This window comes from Morone saxatilis, unplaced genomic scaffold (assembly GCF_004916995.1).
Source record: "Morone saxatilis isolate NCDOM2014 unplaced genomic scaffold, NCSU_SB_2.0 Contig19, whole genome shotgun sequence".
Taxonomy (NCBI): domain Eukaryota; kingdom Metazoa; phylum Chordata; class Actinopteri; family Moronidae; genus Morone; species Morone saxatilis.
Genome location: NW_023339751.1, coordinates 15,723,638 through 15,735,607, shown reverse-complemented (window position 1 = coordinate 15,735,607; position 11,970 = coordinate 15,723,638). Strand labels below are relative to the sequence as shown.

At 39.1% G+C, this 11,970-nt stretch overlaps 1 long non-coding RNA gene across 1 annotated transcript in view; it reads left to right on the top strand.

Moving 5' to 3' along the window:
* LOC118329288 overlaps window positions 1-3,700 on the top strand; it is an 18,727-nt gene extending 15,027 nt beyond the window's left edge. The window contains exon 3 of the long non-coding RNA XR_004796782.1: window positions 3,689-3,700. This is a non-coding gene — a long non-coding RNA (uncharacterized LOC118329288). The remainder of the gene's footprint in view (window positions 1-3,688) is intronic.
* The last annotated feature ends 8,270 nt before the right edge of the window (window positions 3,701-11,970 follow it).

Below are 11,970 nucleotides of genomic sequence, written 5' to 3'. Positions count from 1 at the left end.
CTGATAATTTTTAACCACCAGGTCCAAATTTGAATTGTCTAATACTTTAGTTTACCAAATCAAATACCAACAAAGCAATGTCAGCTGTATTCTTAATTTGCTGATGTTAGCATGCTAACATGCTAAACTACAATGGTTAATATAGTAATCATGTATCAGCAGTGCAGCATTGTCCTCATTAGCATCTTAACATGCTGACATTAGCATTTGGTTTTTACAGCCTCACAGATTAAATGGGACACACATATAACATTCATTTATTTATTCACTCACTCACTGTTTCCCTATCTACCTCTTGTGGCCACCACACTTCCTTCCTCCGTGTACACACCACCTTGATGAAGGTTAATTTTGCTTTCACAGGCGGACCGCCCACAGTAAAGATAAGACTATCTCCTGTGTTTATCCAGATATCTGGGATGCAGTGGAGATATGTTGTTCTCCACTTACCAACTTTATGGTGTTTTAACTGCTCTCAGTGACGACGACTGCTAAACAAAAAGTCATAAAACCTCTTCACCTCAGTGGATAAACTGCCTTCATGTGTTTACCCAGCTGTTAACGTCCAGCATTATGCACTGACATTGTGGAAAGACTATCTGCTGACCGAGATGCATAAATAGGAGGGCAGCTTTTCTTCGAGCCTTGTAATCCTGAGTCAGATTCCACCTGGCTGGAGAGGCCCGGTGTCAGTTTGCTGGTTGGGAAGATATGGGTTTAAAACTTTTAAAGGACCAGTGTGTAGGATTTAGGGGCATCTAGCGGTGTAGTTGCAGATAGCTTTAAACACGAACAACATCTATCAAGAGTTTGGTTTGTCCGTTCTGGGCTACTGTAGAAACACGGCGGTTCTACAGCTTCCATGGAAAGCAACCTGCCCCCTCTGTAGATAAAAACAGCTCATTCTAAGGTAACAAAAACACAATAATTCTTATTTTAAGGTGATTATAAATGAATGCAAACATGTCTAAAAATGTTATGTTGATGCCGCTCTAGGTTAAGGGATCATCAACGTCATTAGACTTTAACCTCTGCTTACCATGAGTGTCTGTACAAAGTTTAATGGCACTCCAACCAAGAAGCAGAGCAAATATATAGTCTTAGCAGCACCACTGGACAATATGTCCTAAAATGTGTTTGTCCATTGCTCTGCTGAGGAATATCATTTGATACAAACAAAACCTTCACAACAGCACAAACCCATCTCTTTACAAGGTCCATTTAGTAACCTTGTAAAGTGATGGGTTTGTCAAGGACTTAACTAGGTCCTGAAATGATTTGCCTTCAGCAGGCGTGTTTTAGTCAGTCGCCTCGGTTTGGTCTGTTTGCGTTAGCTGCTGCAGCGAGTTGTGTTTGCTTTGGCATTTAGCTAATCTAAACGCTCATTCAAGTTGTGTTACCTCACAAAGCTGCTGTTTGGAGAAAGTCATCAACGGCACTGTTATAACCTTCCAACTCTACACTTGAACTGATACGACCTGGACACACCAACACACACACACACACAGACACACACACACAGGTTTACATATAGAGAGACAAAGACAGATGAGGAGAAAAGGGACAGGCAAAATAAATATGCATTTGAAGCTCATCCTGCACATGAGCCAATCAAGTTTTAGTTGGGTAACTGTGATTGGGTGCCTGTTGATCAACACTCTTTACGAGGGACAACCCTACTGGAAATCCTGCTCCATCCCAGGATTAGAGTTGACATTTAGGAGTCACTGAGGGACTCTCTTGTCTTTCCTGTTCAAAGCTATAGATAAAGCTTTGTGTCAAGGAAATTTCGTGGTTGTAAGCTGAGTCTTTTTGCAGGCAGCTTTGAACTGTCTTGCTGGTACATGCTGGGAAACTAGGATGTCTAAAAGAGAGAGAAAACATGTATTTACCTTCCGCCCATTAATGCTCAACAAACATACTAATACAGACATACAAAACCTACAGCCAAAGTCCAGTCTGTCAGGGTTGCTGTGGTCCTAACTGTGTTATTAAGACTGCAGGTTCGGCAGCGAGCTCCTCTCCTTCCTCCCCCTGTTCTTCCACACACTGTCATGGACGAGGTCAGTAGTTAAACATACGTTAAGGTCAAGACACACACAGAGACGGAGGAAGTTCATGGCTGTAAGAGTGACAGATGGAAAATAATTGGTTTTTAGAAATAGTGAGAGGGAGAAAGACACCAGCCGTGTTAATCTGTGTCAGTGCTCTTCTATTCTTAGCTGGTCCCATCGGCCAGCAGAAATATGAGAGACACACGTGACGACAAGCTGTTAAATTTAGAGAGAGGGTCAGAGAAGAGTGACAGAACCTCCAGACCAGGACTAAACTCCAGATGTGTGGACTGTACGGTGTGTATGGATGATATTGAGGAGCTGTCCAGGAGTGTAAAGTCTACCTGAAACCTTTTTAAAGGATTATTCCCCTGCATCCTATTTTAGACTTTTCCCTCTCATCAAAACTTGCGTCATATTTAAACACTGCCTCATGTTGCAGTCAGTTTAGAAGGAATTTGCATCTGCTGTACATTTATATGAGCTCAGGAAGTGGTGAAGACTGAGTAGAGGGCTCCCTCTAGTGCCTGCAACGTAAATTACAAAAGAATATACAAGCAGCTATAAGTGGGTTCCAAGTAAATGTTGTCACATATATGCATCAAACAACTTTTAAAGTACAAGTTGTAGAAGGCCTGCTGATTATAATTTAATATATGTAAGTAAAGAAGAAACATTTACTCAATGTAATTTCCTGTATTAACTAACTAACTAACTTTGGTAACTAAAGAAAAATAAAATCTAATCAGCTTAATTTATATGGAGGTGTTTTATTTTGTACATCCCTACTAAAATACAGAAAAATATCTAAATGTCCTGTCTCTGAAGTCTAGCACGGTCAGGCCTTTGCATCGAGCTTTGGTGGTTTACAGCCTGTCTAGCTTATAAAACTGCATAAAATGAACCTCTTCCTGTACAGCAGCCTTTGATTGACAAGGTTTTTATTTAAGGTTTTCAGAATTACACTACCTTTGCAAATTTTTGCACTTATTTATGTATATGGTGTCAGATATTGTATGGAATTATGATATACATTTTATAAAGTTTAAGATCTTCAATTTATTATTTAATTTATTGTATATACTTTTGTGTTTCCTACCTCTTTATGCTGCTGGGAGGATTTAAGTCATATATCTTTTATTTTATTTTATACAAGATGACAAAACACCAACACTGTTCCCTACTTAAAAATAAAGTCTACACGCCATCAATTGTCGGAAACCAACACAATATCAAAACATTGTCTAGATACAATAACACAGACACAGCATCTAACCATTACCAATGAACATTATAAGTTAATATCCACTTCTTGTTTTAGATGATTACAGGAGCCTAGACTTGTGAGAGTTACTTGGCAATATGGATAAATAGAAAGACTTTCTGCAGGACAGCTGAAACTCTTACGTTTCTTTTCACTGCTACCACATGGTGGCAGTGTAGGCCTGTTTGAGTTTGGTGCAGCCAGTCAGTTTGAATTGAGAGGCAGATCAGAGTCTTCATAGTAAGTAATCTATCTGTTTGTTTCTCCTTGTGTACTTTCACTTCTTTAGGGCCTAATAATTAATTTTGTCAAAACGTTTTCCTGTGTTTTCTTTTGAATGAGGGAGTTTGCCCAGACATTTAGACTCAAGTCTGAACTTCAGCAGCCTCATCAGGGCAATAACAACATAATCAGCATTTTATCATCTCAAACAAATAGAAATAATAAGACACATCATGTCCAGATAAGATTTAAGTCTTTTATGCCTTCATCTCCAGCAGGGTGATCTATTGTGCTGGTCTCTCTTCTGGTCTCCCCCAAAAATACTATTAGACAACTTCAGCACAGTCATAACATGAGCCTTGTTAAGACAAGACTCACATGACTCCTGGTCTTAACTCTTTATACTGGATTCCAGTTAGTTATAGAAGGTTTTAGTGGTGATGCTGGTTTATAAATCACCTAGCAATCTGTTTGAAGAATATAAGCCCAATACAGCAGGTCTCTCAGATCGTCAGGAAGCGGAACTAAACAGGGTGAAGACACTTTAAGCTGCAATGCTGCAAACAGATGAAACAACGTCATGATAATTTTAAATGTGCCAAAACTCAAGAAACTTTTAAAATCTAAATAAAAAATGCTGCACTTTACCTTTGATTGTTTTTCTACAATACTTTTATTTCCTTGATTGAATTTAGAGGAGCTTATAACTTATTGCCACAATGTATCTGCAGTCTAACTGTATGGTCTATTATAAAATTGTCCATTTCAATGTATTAATATAATATATATATAATAATTACTTTTAATTTGATGGAATCGGGTGATGTAATAGTTAATTCTTATGTACCATCCATACCAAATCAAATCAAAATCAAATTCAAGTTTATTTGTATAGCCCTTTACAATACCATACATATCATCGTGTTTTTTCAAATAAAAAGAGCAAAACCAATGTTAACCGATTCAAAGGAATCAATTCACTCTTATTGTAGGCTAGGCTTTTCAAATTCTTGAATGATGTTGAAAGCACATGACATTGAATGGCATGTGTCAGACAACGATAACATATCATCAGCAAAAAGATTTATTTTGAAGTAATGCACCAGTTTTGATGCCTTGTTTATGGGCTCTTATTGCACATGCCAAACTGGATTATAAAAATTATAGTATAAATGACTTTAAATTAGCTCTACCTCAACCATCATTGGTCTTTACATGTTAATGCATCAATAATATTAATCAAATAATCCAACATATATAATAATATCACAATCTAAATGGGGCATTCTGCATGAAAAGTACTTTTGATACTAAACTACAGTTTTTTCCTAATACGTATGTACATTTCCTCAAGTAAAGTTTTGAATTCAGGACTTGTAAGTGTTTTTACTGTGAGATACTGATTCTTGTACTTAAATAGAAGATCTGAATTCCTATTATATATTATAAATACATAGGTACCTGATTCAGGAGGGAAAATCACATAAAAATTACATTATATTCTGGATGCTCTGTATCAAACCAATGGTATTGCCATCATCTGTCAGAGCAGGGCAGAGCGGGTCGTCCCTAATCGGCGAAGTTGGGTTCGGATGGCCTTTGCCATCACTGTGTGATGTGTGTGAAAGGGGTGAATGTGGCATGGTTTCCGGTGTAACAAGCGCTTTTGAGCGGTCGGAAGGGGGACTAGAAAGGCGCTATACAAGTACCGGTCCATTTACCATTTACCACTGTGTGTGGATGTTTGATTCTCTGTGCCTGAGCATAAGAATGTATGAATGAATCCCCCAGTGTATAGTTTACCTTGATAAGAAAACATGACATGTAACGTGGTTTTAGACTTACTTTCTCCAAATACAGAACCTCTATGAAAATGTCTCCAAAAATACCTTTGGTTAGTATTTAGAGGCTTCACACTGCTTTCTGTTAAACACTGTGGCTTTGACGTGAGGTGACACACCACCAAATTCTCCTGGCTCCCCCGTCTTTGCCAGCCTCTTGTGGTTGCCAAGGTAAACGTCATGGTGACCATGGGATCGGCTGCAAGCTCAGAGGGACGTCCGGCTGTGATGGGGCGCGTGACATGATACTCAACAATCAGACACCATGACAACCTGGCAACAATGCTGTTGATTCAGCAACCCAAACTGTATGTAGAGTTGGAGAGAGGGGACAATAAACATGTTTCTGATTGGTGGAAAAACAGTTTAATGTCTAATAAAAATCTTATAATGCGCTTGGAAAAGGTAACCCCCACTCTCGTGTACATAGATCAGGACTGGAAGACTCTCCTGCAATAACATGAGGAGACCTACATGTGATGGTCAGAGCCGGGTTTTATGTAAATATGACTTCTCTCTATGAAATGGATCAAAGCGCTTTGTCACAAACCAGTAGCTTCACTTCAAGCCATTACTATATTATCTGATTAATATAGGCAATACAATGTTTGCATGAGCAGTGACCATTGGTAAACCAGGACCCGGGCCTCTACAGGATCCTGGTGTCTCCAGGGCCCTGAACCCTCAGGGGCAGGAGTCTGAAAGGGAAAGCCAGGGAGGAGGCTCCGAGGCCAGGCTAGCTAACACACCAGCAGGGGGTCTCATCACTCTCTCCACACTTCTGCTGTCAGGGCTTTTGTTTCAGCAACATTACTGACTCACAAGGCCTTGCCTCCCAGGTAACTACACTGCTGAGCTGCTGCTGCTGGAAGGAGAGACCTCACAGCCTCAGCACAGCTCTCACAAAATGTGGATCAACCAAATGATAGCCAAAGAAGAAGAAAAACCACTGGAGAGCTTACAGTAAACATGCTATCTAACACTTGATAGAATACACTATGGCAGATTAACTGAAGAAACACAATACAGGCCTGAGAGTGACCTGAGACTATACATATTGTTGACAAACTACTGTATGTATATAAAGTCATTTAGTACATTACAATATTTATTCCGGCACATATTGCCGCTTTCAAATCCTTACATTATTTGTATCCTTGTTTTCCGAAGCTGTTAAATCTACATGCATTGTATGTTGTTGTCTATTTGTTTATGTATGTATATGCATATATATGTATTTCTTAACATTATTCTTAGAAAGTGTGTGAGTATATTGGCAGCCACTTGAAACCGGACTCATGCTGGCATGCTTACACATATTTGGCCAATAAAGCTGATTGTGACAGTGTTATTTCTATTCCTTCATCTTATATATTTTTTTTTGTGCTTCAGTGTATGACGTAGTGTGTAATAAAGATTAGCATTGTCCACCACTGTATGTCAATAGTTTGCTGGTTATTGTCAACTTGTAACTCCTGCCAATGATGTCTTGAGTTTCTTTCTTTCTTTCTTTCTTTCTTTCTTTCTTTTTTACCAATGCTCCTGCAGCTTTGGGTCTACTTTCTCTGCAATCTCCTAGTATATTCACAAACACACCGTATTTATTGCTGACAAATGCTGCTGATTGACCTTAAACCTAATATGTAAAAGTGAGACTATATAAGTACCGACAGAAGCAATAACACATTTGTCCTCTTATGAATAAAAGTGAAAAGAGTTCATAAGTAATATAACTTTGCTCAATTACATAAACTCAGGGCTTTTTCTGCAGCCGTCTCACTTGATCTGGTATGACCAGTAGGTTATAGGGGTCCAATGTTTGCTAATGTCAGTAAACTTAAGATAGATATGGCAAATGACCCTGCTTGCAATTATTTTTTTAGTGCTGTTAGTTTGAGATCATAAGTTATTTTATCTCATTATCTCGAGCCAACACAAGGCAGATTTCTCAAGATAACAAAATAATTTATCATGAAAAAAGGACTTTTGTTTTCTCAAGTTAATGAGATAATTATGGAGAGCTTGAAAGTGAGTGTCTCTTCCATTTGATCACACCTGTTTTCAGCCGCACTGTCATGACTGTCGGGGAAGATTCATAACTGAACTAAAAAGTTGTCACCTAAATGAATGAGAGCTAATTTAAAGGTCCAGTGTGTGGATTTAGTGGCATCAGTGTAATTGCTGATTGCAACTCCGTCACTTCACCCACTTTTAACCATGGTGGCTGCCAAATGCAATAAACTCAAAATGTTGGTAATATGGCTGTTCAACATGGCGGCCTCCATGGAAGGCGACCCGTGACATCTGTAGATGAAAACGACTCATTCCAAGGTAACAAAAACATAATAATTCCTATATTCCGGTGATTATACATTAATGAAAACATACCTGTGAATATTATATTCAATTTCTGCCAATAAACTCTCATAAATGTTACATACTTAATTTGCAATGTGATGCAATACTGACAAAATATCTCAGAAGAAGACTGATCCTTGACTGTGTCCTACAATATCCAGATTCTTTTCGTACACTTTTTCCTGGTTACTGGCTTCATTTTAAAAATTAATATTATCTGTCACATTGCATATCGTTCCTCCATACATTGTCCATTATGTTGAACCAGTGCTACATCTATAATACACCATCTACTGTATGTATGCTGGCAGTGATAAGAGAAGCCAATCTTTTGTTTTCTTGTGATAACGGGCTGATTAACTTGCGATATCAAGATAATGGCCTTCAAAAAATTTTGCAAGCAAGACCATTCTTTGCTTCTGTAACTTTATGTTTCTTTGAGTAGAAAAGTTTGTGTTCACTTCTCAGATCCATCTCCGGTGAGAAGATGCAGAATGTAATAACAGGGTGCAGATTAGATTTTTTTTCTACCACAACAACAGAGTTAGTCTTGTGTATCTGAATCCTTCACAGACCGAAGATGGATTTTAACGATGTTGTGTCTTCTGCTTTCCTTCACACCTTTCCATTTACTTTCACCGACTATTCAAATTTACGGCTTACCCCCTGGTGTCATGGCATATAGGAAAAAAACACAACTCAATAAACAAAGAGGTAACATGTTGAACATTCTTGCAGGAATCATGCTGTGTTTTTTAAATGTTCCCTTTTTATTTTGTTCTAAATGTTTTGGCATTTACTCAGTAATTATCTATGCTTTAATTCTCATCAACCAAATTTGAAATACCCTGAGGAAATATGATTGTTTACCACATTTTACTGTTTCAAGACTCTTATCAATCATTTCCAAACAATTTTCTCTTCCCTCAAAAACAGAAACTTTTGTTCTCCCGTCAAAAGGCAGTTAAGAGTTTGTTGATTTTTTTTCACATTTCACAGCAAGATAGCTGGGAATATAATAACACAACCTCCTCATATTATGTTATATTATTACACTACATAAACTCACATATTATTGAAGCTTTCAGAGACATTTTTTCTCTTTCTCTTGTTTGACATGTCAGTTGTTTGTTAAGTAAAGGGAGGAACTTAGCAGTAGAGTTTATTCAACCTTGATTTAACCAGGAAGAGGCTTGGCCAAGATACAGCCTACAGAAGATTATACAGAGTCATACAAATTATTTACATTATAACATATAACATAATTACTTAAAATAGCAATAACAGTTAACAATTACAGCTTCACATTCTTTATAAAACATGTTTTGAATGTGGCATTTGAACTCCTGACATGAAAATAGTGTCTCAAAATTAAAGGTCCAGTGTGTAACATTCAAGAGGCTCTATTGGTGGAAATGTAATATATTATTCATAGTTAGTTTTCATTAATCACCTGGGAATAAGAATCGTTGTGTTACCTTAGAATGAGCCTTTTAAATTGGACACAGGTCGCCTTCCATGAAGTCCATCATGTAGAACATGTTTCTACAGTAGCCCAGAACAGACAAACCAAACACTGGCTGTAGGGCTGTTTCTGTTTTGCGGCTACTGTAGTTTCCCCTTAACTCCTGGAAGGGGAGGGTGAAGCGAGGGAGTTGAATCCTTTACACTGGACCTTTACAGGGTAACTTTAGTATTTTCCAACCTGGACCTCTCACTCAGCAGCTGGTTCACCCTCCTCTGCCTAATGCCCCCTTCTCAATCTCTTTGTCAGTCTTATCAGTGCACTCTGGCTCAAATAAATACGGCAGCCATGAAATTCAGCTAAATCAGCTAAATATTCAGCCATGACATTGAAAATCTTTTAAATTACACTAAGCTACGCTTTCTGTACTCCAATACAACAAACGGTCGGCATCACTACGCTCACACTTCCACTGTTGTCTTCCTGCAACAGGTCACCTGACCTCTCCTTGAGCAAGACTTGGTTAGATGGTGTTTAGACTGTTGGTAGATCCTGCAGGTAGACTTTCACGCCCACTCCAAAGCCAATGGCCAGTGAGTGTAAACTGATTTGCCTCCACATTTTGTGTTTGTTTTTGTGGTTGTAAGTTTGTGTTTATGTACGGTGAGTGTTGGTGCATATGCATCAGGTAGGACAAAGTCGTTGTTTTGCAAGTCACAAGTCTGGGCTATAAAATGAAGTCCAATCCAGTCCAGTTTTAGAGTTTTTATTACCCTTGAATTTGACACTGATTACGTTTCTGTTGTGCTTTTTGTCATCTGTCACCTCACCTCTTATTCCAAACCAAAGGGCTAAAGTCCAAGAGAAGTCCAGAGTCACAGGTGTGTCCAGTTGCAAGTTTTTTTTATGATTTTCTCCAGTTTAAAGTAATCGGATTCACAACTCGAGTCCGACTCCAGTCCAAGTCATGTGACATGTGAGTCCACATCTCGGATATGCATTATTGTGCACAGATTTTTCTGTGTATGTGTTCATACCTGTGTTTTTTGTGCATACATTGGAGAGAGAGAGAGAGAGAGAGAGAGAGAAAAGAGAGAGAGCTGCGCGCTAACATGAGTGCAACTCCACCACCTCTCCCTCTTTCTGGGTGCAGCTTTGTGAGCCATCAAAGGCACTGAGCAAAGAGACATGAGCCTTAATTGTTGTGCTTTATCAGGGGGATAAAGGCGGGATGGGCATCAATTTAGGACGCCTTTATTAGACTACAAAGTGTGACAGACTGACGGAGAGATAATTGGCAGAGAGGGGAAAGGAGGACGGGATGAAAGAGGAAAAGGATGGAGAGATGAGGAGGAGAGGGGACGTGGATGGAAGCGTATTTGATCAGGCAGTTATGGAGCAGAGAGGAGCAGAAACCTCAGAGGACGGTAAAATGAAACTGAACCAGATGAACTTGCTCCTCTGTTGAAGCTACCCAGCTTGTTTTGCAGGAAGGAAAATAAGTCCCCCGTCCACAATTACAAAATACACAACTGAGCCCAGGCTGTTTTGTAGAAATCAAAAATATTATCATATTGTGGAAAAATGATAACATTAGCATAAATTCATTTCTCACATTTAAAAACGTTAAAAGTTTCTGGATCCTTTTAGTCTCTACCGCCTGCAGTCATTTAAAATGTACCACATATTCAGCACATTTTAATCCTCATTAATTACTGCACTGATTTATTCAGTAATCTTGTGAGTGACATGGACTTTTTTAAACATTTAAATATTTAATTTATTAAATGGTTAATAATTAACAAATAAAATGTTTGGCATAAAGTTCAGATGTTTGCCAAGGAAGTTTTACAATAAAATGTCTCTCCTCAACATTTTGAAGGATTTTCTGAATTTAAATGTTTGCAGAGTTAAGAGTCGGATATTTGTTGGGGTTTCCAATGGTGTTTTAAGGATTTGTGTATTGTGTCAGGATGCACTAGTCGCTCAGTTTTCATGCACTCCACAGCTTGTTAATGTGACAGGATAATGTTGGCCTCCTTCTATTACATCTGAACTAATGTGTTTGTCTGATTATACTGTGGCGATATGAGGACTGTAAAACAAAAGCTTAGCATCATTTCCAATCTGTCCTCTACACAGCACACTAATTACATCACTTACTTTTGATGCATGTTAAAACGTGAGTCTGGACTGCTTAAAGAAAATGGTCAAAAATCTGAAAATACTTTATTCTATTATACCTAAGAGGCATCAGATCAGTTGTTGGGTTCACCCTCTCTATGTTACCACTGTCATTCCCACAAATCACACACACTCTAATCAGTTCACACACTGACTGTGCAGCCGCGAGACCCCATCCCTCTCCTCTCCTCTCCACCCCTGACATGAATATATGAGTGTTTTTATGTGCGCGGTGAAAAGGCGCCGCTGAGTTAAGTGGCCTTGTTGTATTCCGCTTGGGCTCTAACGGCTTCCAGTGGGGGTGTGTGGATGAGAGGGGTGGTGGTGGTGGTGGTGGGGGTGGATGAAGGAGAGGCCTGCAGCACCATGCCTAATCAGCCTTTCTCGCCAGGGTCAAGACTTTCTGTCTGGGTCCGCGGTGCTCCCTGCCACCGAGGACTTGCCCATTCAAGCGCACAATGTCCCTGTCAGTCCCGACAACACTTCCTGCCTCTGCTGGCTCCAGCCCTCGCAGGGATACACAATATTTCACAGCTCCCAACAATGGCCTGTCTGCCTGCACCCACCATATGGTTACTATGG